Genomic DNA, 9,315 nt, shown 5'->3' on the forward strand with positions numbered 1-9,315 from the left:
TAAAAAGCTCACCCACATTGGAGATCACACTGGAGCAAGCAATCATCAGTCTCCCACTAGCTTCTGTTAGGAAAAATCAGAGGACCAGAGAAACTTCCTGTGGAACCAGATTGAAGGGAATACAGAGACCAACAGCCAGACATTGTGCAGAGACAATGGGACTCCATTGGGAAGCTCCTCTCAGAGTTTAGGTAATTCCAAGTTGGAGGGGGGAATTGTAGGAATCAGAGGGGACAGAAAATATCAGGAGAACAGGGCCCACTGAATCAACTAAACAGGGCACCTATGGGCTCATGGAGACTGAAGAGGTAATCACGGGTCCTGTATGAGTCCTACACAAGGTACTTCATGCACCTTTTGTGGGTGTTAGCTTCCTGGTTTTGTGGGTCTCCTAACTGTGGGAGCAGGTATGTTTTTGCCTCTTTTGCCTGCTCTTGGGAGTTCTTTCCTCCTGTCAGATTGTCTTTTCAAGATTGTAATGAAGGCTTTTGCCTTGTCTGATTATAGTTTGTTCTGTCATATTTGACCATTATCTCTTGGAGGTCTGTTCTTTTTTGATAGGAGACAGAGGCTGAGTGTATCCAGGATAAAAGAGAATTGAAACAGGAAATGGGAGGAGTAGAGAGGGGAACTAGGAAAAGAAAAAATAAACAAAATTTAAAAAAGAAAGAAAATCAGAAGGTAAGTCAGACGTGATTATAAGGCTCATCTCTGTTATCTTTCAACAACTTGAAGCTCACTTTGTTGAAACCACTAATAGCTTCCTTCATCCTCTGAATGTATCCTATGACTGACCAACTTGATGTCATGAAGCAAACAATCAACCTCCAAATCTGTCCGATGTCATTGGTTTTCTGAACATATCTTGCATGGTTATCTATGTGGATGGATTAAACATGAACTGCCTGATTACCTCCGTTCCAGTATCTTTTTCCTGAACTTAAATCACAGTTCTTCTGCATTTTTTAAACATTGGTGAGGGCTCTTGTCTGGGGAATCATATTTGAGACAGGATCTCCTATCGTCACACTTGCCCTACTTTGCTCTCTGTGGTTGTGATAGACAGAATGAGCAAAAGCAACTTAGGGGTAGGGAAGGGTTCATTTCATCTAGCAAATCATAGCCTGTCGTACAGGGACTCCAAGTCAGTAGCTCAAATAAAGAACTTAGACATGGCAATTGAACAGCTTGGAGAAACGCTACTCACTGAATGCTTTTCATAGCTTGGTGAACTTGCTTTCCCTTACAACCAAGGACTAATGATACTAATCGCCGATGAAAACAATATGTGTCAGAGACCTGCCTATAAAGCCAATTGGAGGCAATTCCTTAATTGGCATTCCCTCTTCCCAGGTAACTCTACTTTGTTTGTCAAGCTGATAAAAAAATATATAACCACCACAATAATATCACAATATTCAATCCTATTGAATCGCGGTAGGGAAAATAGAGCAGTGGTTGAAGTGCTTGCTTGCTATGCAAACACCAGGTCCAGAGTTCAGGTACTCAGCACCCAAATAAAAATGAGGGCTTACCTAATGTTACTGCTATCCCAGTGCTCGGTATACAAGGCAATGTCAAGTGAATCTCAGAGGCTCTCACAGAGTCAGTCAAAAGAGCAAGCTCTAGGTTCAGCAAGTCTCCTTTTCAAAATAAATAAGTTTAAGGGGCCATTAAAGAAAGCATTCCATATAAAATTCTGGCTTCCTCATCAGCCCATATAGCTGAACACAAAAATACGTAATCATGTACACGTGCATATCACACACACACACACACACACAGAGAGAGAGAGAGAGAGAGAGAGAGAGAGAGAGAGAGAGGAGAAATATGGGAGAGAGAAATAAAAGGATGGGGAAGGAAGGAGGCATATGTAGAGAGGTAGAGAGAGATGAAGAAAATAAGGAAGCAAAGGGAGGGAAGGAGAGAGAGAAAGAGGAGTTGGAGGAGAAGGGAGAGAGAAAATCTTAAATGTTAAATCAAATGAGAATTCCTATTACTGTGGGACTTTACAAATAATTACAGAAAGAGGATATTTCTGTTAAATAAGTTGACAGTGGAATAATCATTTCATTTAATATGTTTTAAGCTTTCCTTTATTGACAAAGACTGAATGACTCCCATCAAAAATTTCTAGATAACATGTAACCCAGTGGAGCCCTTGAGATCAAAACCCATGCCTAAATTCCTCTATTGTTACAAATACCAGTATGACTGCTTCACTTGGTTACTTATATGTATCATGACTTCCATCTGGAAACACATAACTAGGGTAGAGTGCTGATAATCTGAAGTAGGATGTATTAAGGAAAGAAAAAAAAAGACATGATCTCCTGAGTAAAATGGGAGCAAGAGGACCATGGGGGAGGGCTGAAGGAGATGGGAGAGGAAGGAAGGGAAGCAGATTAAAATGGATAGCTCTAGGAAATCAATTAAAAAAAAGATGCTGTTTGTTGTAGGAGGAGGAGTGGGCTGTGTCCTGCCACCCGGCTAGCTTAGCCCAGAAATAACTACACAGAAACTGTATTCATTTAAACACTTCCTGGCCCATTAGCTCTAGCCTCTTACTGGATAACTCTCACATCTTGATTAACCCACGAGGTCATGGCTTACTGGCATAAGTCTAACCAATGTCTGTCTTGGCCAGGAGAAGCATGACAGCTGTCTGACTCTGCTTCTTCCCAGCATTCTGTTCTGCCTACTCCGCCCACTTAGGGGCTGCCCTATCAAAAGGCCAAGGCAGTCTCTTTATTCAACCAGTGAAATCAATACACAAGCAGAAGAACCTCCTACACCAGGTGTTGAAAATAATAAGGATTTGATATGCCTTGCAATGTGAAAAACTATAAATAGATAAAATATAAGAAATTATTGTTTGTAAGTTTACATGTCAAACACAGAGAGAAAGACAAAACATTTGATACTCACTTTGCCCCAACTTCCGACAGCATTCAGCCTGGGTGTGAAAAGGATATTGCTCAGATTTCTAAATTGAGGTGACTCTAATGAAAGTCTGAACAAACTTCAGGGCTTAGTATTTTAGGGCCCCATTCAAGAAAAGAGATCACTGCTCAGCATCAGGATTCTGGAGGCTCCCAAAGGTTGTTGCAGTAGGCTGATACTAGAGCACAGCTGAAGCTGGTGGAAGACTCACTTAGAAGTATGAGAGGTGTTCACACTCATGCCTGCATAAAACAATGCTTCCCACACAGTTACGCCTGCATAAAACAATGCTTCTCACACACTCATTACTGCATAAAGCAATGCTTCTCACACACACCTGCATAAAACAATTCTTTTCACACACTCAAACCTGCATGAAATAATGCTTCTCACACCTGCATAAAGCAATGCTTCTTTTTCTCTTCCTCTACACTTCAAGTTTCACAGCATGGGAAACAGGTAACAGAAGTAATGTTAACCATGCAATGAAAATTGTTCCTAGATCAAATACAATCCCATTAATTAATAGTAATTAGTAATATACAAAATAATTAATTTCATACCGTGTTTTATAATTAGGCTCAATATTATTGACATAGGAAAATGTGCATCCCCCAATGAGATGAAATTTCCATTTCCTGTTTCTCAATAAACACTCAACAGAAAGGTAAAATCTTTTAAATTAGACCAAACATTAGTAGGCTATGTTTATTTGAAACTAAGTCACAAAATAGAGCTAGATTTTAATTGGGAATAACTCACAAGACTGTTCTCCACCACTGGAAGATTAGCCATTAGTTTCTATGCATTTAGCAGCTTAGCAGTTCAATATATTGAAAATACACAAAATACGTGAGAAGAAAACAATCTTGGAATTGCTGTTATTGATTGCATTGCAGTTGTTTTTTGCTTTTTTTTTTTGCTTTTATTATTTCAAGTCTCCATTTCGGACCCTGCACCCTTAGAAGAACAGACTGTCATCTATAAGCTCCTTTTTAAGGAAGGGGTGGTGCTTGTTAAGAAAGATGTCCATATGCCCAAACATACCAAGCTGGGAGACAAGAACGACCACTGAAGGCCACTGAGGCTCTATGGTCTTGAAACAACATAAAGGAACAGTTTGTCTGGAGACATTTCTATTGGTACTTCAGAAATGAGGGCATCCGGTGGCTCTGAAACTACGTCCACCTCCTTGGAAGTTTGTGCTGCAGCTATCCTGAGTCTGACTGAGGCAGACCTTAAGGCAAGGTACAGAGAGTAAATGAAATGCAAGATTCACAAGAGGGAAGGCAAACAGAGACTCCTACAGGAGAAAACTGTGGTCCCTGGTTCTGACAAAAACACTGAGGCTGCGGCTAACTCAGCAACTGAATTCCAGTTTGGAGATGGCCTTGGACATGGACAAATGGTCAGCCGCCTCAGTGAAGCTGGAAATTGTTTTGTATTTAACAAACTTAAAAATGCATTGCAGTACATGGAATTAGCTGACAAATAAACTTTTTTCATTTATTTTTTAAAAAAGAAAACAAACTTTTTTTTTCATTTTAAATACCAATCCCAGTTCCCAGTCCCTCCCCTCTTCCCATCTCCTCCACCTTCCCTTCTCACCCCCATTCACTTCTCCTAAAGAGTAAGGCACTTTGCTTTCTCTCTCCTCTTAAATTCAAGGCTTCTTCTTCCTCTTATTCTTGTTTTATACTTTCAGAAAGTTCATTTATTGCTTTGGGAAAGTCCAAAGAGATAGTTAAACTTTGTAAAAATATGAAACATGAAGAGGAAGAAGAAGCCGTGAACTTAAAGGGAGAGAAATATAACCAGAAAGAACACCACACTGGTAATTGGGATATTAGACAGTTTCAAGCTTCTATGTGAGTGTAACTACAGCCAAACTAGCTAAAATAGAAACCTAAGTATACAAATGATCTGAATTCCAAGGGAACATGAAGACATCTACACAATAGTATATCATACGCAGTTTGCTCCAACCTGAAATCTAGAGGTTAAGTAAAAACAAGAATGTAGTTACATCAGAGATAAAAAAGGGTAACATACTTTTTATCCAGTATAACAGAAACATTTGTGGGGTACAATAGGACTATCCAAATATTGCAGTAAGTAAGCATTCTATGAAAAGAAAACCTACAAGTTTAAAATAATATTTAAACACTATTTTGCACTTATGTGAACTATAATGATTTCTCACTAGTAAACATTTGAAAAAAATGTGAAATTGAGCTGGGAGGTGGTGGTACACACCTTTAATATCAGCGCCCAGGAGGCAGAAGTAACTGGATCTCTGAGTTCAAGGCCGGCCTGCTCTACAAGGCAAATTCCAGGACTGCCAGGGTTACACTGAGAAAAACTGTCTCAAAGAAGGAGGAGGAGGAGGAGGAGGAGGAGGAGGAGGAGGAAGAAAAGGAGGAGGAGAAGGAAGAGAAGGAGGAGGAAAAGAAGGAGGGGGAGGAGGAGGAGAAGAAGAAGAAGAAGAAGAAGAAGAAGAAGAAGAAGAAAGAAAGGTAAAATTGAAGAAAGTAACAGAAAGAAATTCATGTCTACAGAAAGGAATTTAGAAATATCTGTAGCTACATGAATATACACATAAAATCCATTCTTATTATTAAAATAAATTTACCAAATAATTTATTATCTAGATAAAATTATTACAATGGGGTAAGAGATTACAAATAAAAATATGTAAATGTTTCACAAATATCAGGGAAGGAGAAGAAGTGCAATTATGCTTCTAAAGTGGTAGAATGTCATTGCAAAGTAGACTGTAATCTGTTAAATATGCATATATATGTATAAACTATAACTCAATCGTTAGAATTAAAAATACAGATAAACAACCCAAAAGAAGACACTTGACTACTTGAAGATTCTATATTCCTAAATAATGTAAGTAAAGAAGAGACATAAATAAAGTGATTATTTACCTAGAAATGCTCTACTAAACACAGAAACTCAAAATGTCATGTTGAAAATAAAAGAACCCACAGAGCCAGTCATACACGTGTATAAATATACAAATTGAGGAAATGTAAGTGTGTAGATAAATACATGTTTTGAAAATTAAAAATTGATATTAACTAAAGTCACAGTTGAGTATATATAGAATAGTATTGGAGATGTTTTATACCAATATATACTTTTTATAAGAGAATCTAGAAAACAAAACTATCTGGTGCTACACACTTATCTTTAAAGTGCATGACTAAAATCTAATAGATATCAAGTGGTGTTTCTAATATTTTATAATCCACATACTATAAAAACAATAGCAATTTATTATAAAGTGAAGCTGCAATTTCCCAGGGCCTAGAAATCTCAGGGCAAGAAAATTAGGTGATTCACCCTAATTTTCAAAATGAAAATGAGACTTGGGTGTGGTGGCACACATTTTTAATCCTGGCACTAGTAAGAAGAGTCAGGTGGATCCCTGAGTTGAAGGCCAGCCATGTCTACAAAACAAGTCCAGGATATTCAAGACTGTTACGCAAAAAACCTGGTCTTGGTAAACCAAAATTTAAAAAAAAAATAAAAACTTACGTGCATGCAAGAACTGTGTTCATAGTAGCTTTACTTGTACTTTCTCCAAACTACAAATAACCTGAATTTTCCTCAGTAGGCAAAGAAGAAACAATGACAAGAAATATCGTCCTAGTAATAAATAAGAATAGATTTTTAAAAAGAATGTATTTCAATACATTGGTCAGATTAAAAGAAAAATCCCAGAACTCTGTAGAAGTACACTGAGTAAAGCATTTACTATTACACTAGGTGACTTGAGTTTGATTCCTCGGCACCTACGTAAAGTCTCACCAGAAATGCATGTTTTAAATCTGAGCACTTATTCAGCTAGTTGGTAGGCATACACAAGATAATTCCCTCAAGTTGATAGAGGCAGCAATGAGTAAGAAGAGGCTTTCTCCTAGAGAAGATGGAAGGCAAGGGCAAACATCTGAGCTTGTCCTACAGATGCCACATGTGCAGGAAAGAGAGACAGACAGACAGAAAAACAGACAGACAGAAAAACAGACAGACAGAAACAGAAGGATAAAAAGACAGAGACAATATAAAAGATTACCTTCTACATGATTTCATTTATAAAGTTTTAAAACATAAAATAGAGCTATGGAGAGTAAATCTGTGGTGGTCAGGAGAGGTGGACAGGATAGTACTATGACATTGTAGCAGAAAAGAATTTGGGAGTTGTAGAAAATTCTATATTCTAAATTTGATGGTTATTGCACAAATACATGCCTGAAATACAATTTTCCATTGTATTTTAAATTGCTGAAAGCAGAAGATATGTAATTCAGTTATTTTTTTTCACTAATATCAGAGCTCTGGCTTTAGCACCATCCTACAGTTACACAAAGTGCTCTGATTGGGGGAAGTCCTAGACAATGCATCAGAACTGTGCTATCATGATTTTTAAAGTGTGGCATCATTAAGAGCAGCTTATGGCTCTGCTATGGTAAGCAGAATTCCAGGAATCACCACATTCCTTGAATGTTCAGTTCCCTGGGATTTTGATTAGCTATAATTAACAAGAAGGGTAGTAAGATGGGGTCTTCTCACTTTAAGATGTCAACTGTAATCAAAACCTTTTCAGAAAATATGTATCTTTGATTTTTTTTCCAAAGACAAGATGCCTTTGTTTCACTGTTAAGGATTTCACATCACAGTGGCCATTTAAAGAATTAACTAATTCTGTAGGTTACCATTATCCATCCTGGAACAAATATAATAATTCTAGACAGGAATTATTCTACATTCTGTCTGTTTACCAGTGGTTTGTGACAAAGTGAGAACTCAGTGTAGCCTATTGGCAATTCATGAGGGAAGAGGAAAGGAAAAAATGAAAATCAGACAAAAGTGAAGTCCAACAGGAACGACTTATGACATCACTGAATCTCGTGTTTAAATTGATTAACATCGTATGTACTAGTAAAGGTGTCCTCTCAGGTTATCACTGGTTTAGGTTTTCTAATCATTTTTACAATCACAGAGAAAATTCTTGTAATCTCTAAAATAATAGCAGATAAGTATTTAACATAGTCTATTATCTCACAGGAAAATTTGGAGAGTCAGCGTTTCTCAAAGTAACCCAGGCTATCCTCAAACTCAGTGATCTCCCTGCCCCAAGTTAGTGAGTAGATAGATTACAGACATAAGCCACAACGCCCAGCTTATTTGTCAAAATTTGGTCAAAAAAATTTCTACTGAATCATGCATACTATAGAAAGTAGTTATTATCACATGTGATTCACTGGCAGGTGATTCTAATCTTCTGTGTCAAACTCAGAATTTAACTGAGAGATTCGTAAGTAATATAGATGTATTTCAATACTTGGTCAACACTGAAAGCATGCATAAAAAAACATTATGCAGATTGAGCAGATAATAATTAGAAATATATATGTATATATATGTAAATAGTATGTATGCAATAATATTTATTTAAAGAACGGTCACACATTTTAGGAGAATGGGTGGTATATATGGGAGCATTTAGAAGAAGCAAAGGTAGGGAGAGATGTGAAAAAATTATAATCTCAAAATTTAAAAAAATAGTAAAAGAAGATTTGAGTGACCTCTGAGCATGCAGCCTAATAAAATGCATGGTACATTCCTCCCACTTCCAAATTCTCATCTTCCAGAATTAGAGGAATATGCCATCCTTTTCCACAGAATCATGTCTACATATAAGTTGTGGTTAAAAAGAAATTTAGGACATTTTGAAAATAAATTTTCATTGCAATTTTTAAAGATACTAAAAAAAGGAATTTAAATTTCCTTTGAAACGAGAATTCTAAAACCAAAAAAGAAAACAACAAAAACCATAACACCTCAGCTACTTTGATATGTGGGCAGCTCCACAGTGCACCTCAGACGATTTTCTTAAAGGGCATTGTTTTCCTCTGTGTTTACATTCTGCCTCATCTGCTCTGGCTTACTCTGTCTTTTCAGTAAATCTGCCAATCAGCCACCTACAAAGAAAGTTTGCATGAAAAATGTAACAGGTATGAATAAATGTGGTATTTAAGTAGTTGTTCACATGAAGTGACTGAATAATATAAATTATAAATCATATACGAACATTTCAGATATGAAAGTTTATCCTTATGTCACTTAAGTTAATACTGGAAGAGGATAACATAGAAAGAAATAAGAAAGTGTGGGTTTCCACGTGCTTATGTGTAGATTTGGAGGGGGTGCCCTTCCATTGACCCAGAAATTAAATTCTAAGCTATGTTTTACAGCACAATATGTTCATAGTGATAATAAATGTATAGGTCTGTGTGTTTCAATATTGTTTGGGCAAAAGGAAGTGCACATTCATGCAAACTAAGCCAAGTAAAATGG

General features: G+C 37.0%; 1 pseudogene; it reads left to right on the forward strand.

Moving 5' to 3' along the window:
• Nucleotides 1–1,259: 1,259 nt before the first annotated feature.
• LOC121460066 lies at nt 1,260–4,368 on the forward strand (annotated as a pseudogene).
• Nucleotides 4,369–9,315: the final 4,947 nt, after the last annotated feature.

This window comes from Microtus oregoni, unplaced genomic scaffold, assembly GCF_018167655.1.
Source record: "Microtus oregoni isolate MIOR12 unplaced genomic scaffold, Mior012 000000F_ref0000247, whole genome shotgun sequence".
Lineage (NCBI taxonomy): Eukaryota > Metazoa > Chordata > Mammalia > Rodentia > Cricetidae > Microtus > Microtus oregoni.